This window comes from Cryptomeria japonica, chromosome 3 (assembly GCF_030272615.1).
Source record: "Cryptomeria japonica chromosome 3, Sugi_1.0, whole genome shotgun sequence".
Lineage (NCBI taxonomy): Eukaryota > Viridiplantae > Streptophyta > Pinopsida > Cupressales > Cupressaceae > Cryptomeria > Cryptomeria japonica.
In genome coordinates, this window is record NC_081407.1 from 365,568,358 (window position 1) to 365,570,248 (window position 1,891).

Below are 1,891 nucleotides of genomic sequence, written 5' to 3' on the forward strand. Positions count from 1 at the left end.
GTACCCATTCAGATTAGGGTACCCACCCATCAACAAGATTCATATATTAGAGTGCTACAGGTCACGGTGCAGGAGCTGCAGACACATGTATTAGCGCAGCAGTGCCAGATTATGCAGATCATCACAAAGTGGGATATAGAGAGAGAGCGTCGGGGTTGGGCAGAGGACCTTGCTGATAGGTTGGAGAGAGCAATGGCTGGTGCCCCAGTTCAGGACACACTGAGAGAGATACAATACTCGACCAAGGAGGTTGAATATTATAGGTGTCTATATAAGGAGGTGGTCCCTTGAGGTCACAGATCTCCTAGCTATGCTATAGTTGCATCCAGTCGATCCGACCGTAGTCATACGAGGACAGAGAGAAGAGGTGTTACGGGGCCTGCCCGACATGATCCACCTAGTGGAGATCTAGGTGCTGGGACATCTACTGTTAGACCGCCAACCTCAGGAGATATTCATACCTGAGAGACCTGTCTCTATTGTATTTTGATCACTTTGTTGTATTTTGATAGACATGATATCCCTTGTACATTTCGAATATTTTTGAGATATATATATATATATGGCATTGATTTTCTCCGATCCATATGTGATGTGTTTTTCATGATGATTGATGATATTCATTATGTTTTGATATGAGATTGATGCTTAGATGACAATGCTCTTGATTTTGATGATGATGTGAATGTATGATTCATGATGGGATGAGTGAGAATGTGATGATGCATTGCATTGATTACTTTGATTTGTGAGATGTATCTTGAAAATGAGATGTATGATAATGATAGTGATGTGAGATGTATCTTAAAAGAGATGTATGATAATGATAATGATGTGATACTAATGCAAGATTAAAATGATATGCAACTAAATGCAAGATTTAAGAATGATATGCAACTAAATGCAAGATTTTAAGAATGATATGCAACTAAATGCAAGTTTTAAAATTATATGCAACTAAATGCAAGTTTTAAGAATTATATGTAACTAAATGCAAGATGATATGATCTTGTTGTTGTCATTCCTCTGGAGCCACTTGTTTGTGCTCTATTTTTGTCATCATTGAGCTTTTGATATGTTGAAAGTAGATACAAGCACCATGGTATAATTGAACCATAACGACCTGAGTATAACTTACATGGATGTTTGATATTGCAAGGCGGCACAAGCGTCAAGGTATAATTGAACCAAGATGACCTGAGTGTTGCTTGCGTAAAACAAACAAGAGTTAACCATTTGCATGTGAAAAGTGGAAAATGCCTTCAATGATATGTTTCCAATCATGTCTCAAGACAAATTTACACTGCACGAGTGATCGCCTCACAGACAAAAAACCAACTAAATATCAGATTCCTTCATTGCTTCTCTAGCTCAATGCATCCTCGAGTAGCTCAGGAGATCTAATGATTAAAAATTTAAGATAAAAAATGGTCAAAACTTCATGCCATATGTAAACAAATCATAATTCAGAAAATCATCCATCATGTGTGTGTTAAAGTTGTAGGTGGATAATTCTCTTTCTTTTTAGCCTAATGAGCAATTTTTGACATTAGTTCTCTTAGTATGTTGCGATCCTTGTTGTTTGTTGTTGGAATGCTTAAAGTGAGAGGAATGCTGCCTCTAGTCATAGATATGTATCGATGTGGATATACACGTTGATTACCAAGCCATGGTGGGATATGATATGGATATGTGCTTTTGGATAATTAAGGACAATGACTATGCTAAGTATGTCTAAGATAATGTTGTGTGAACAAGTGTGTTGGCGATGAATTTTAGTTGAGACTAGATGGATTAAAGATATGGTACCGATAGATAGAGGATCCGTTCTCTCACAAATAGTGCTTGTTTCCATGTTTTCACTACTTGTTTTTATTGCACTTTTTTGATT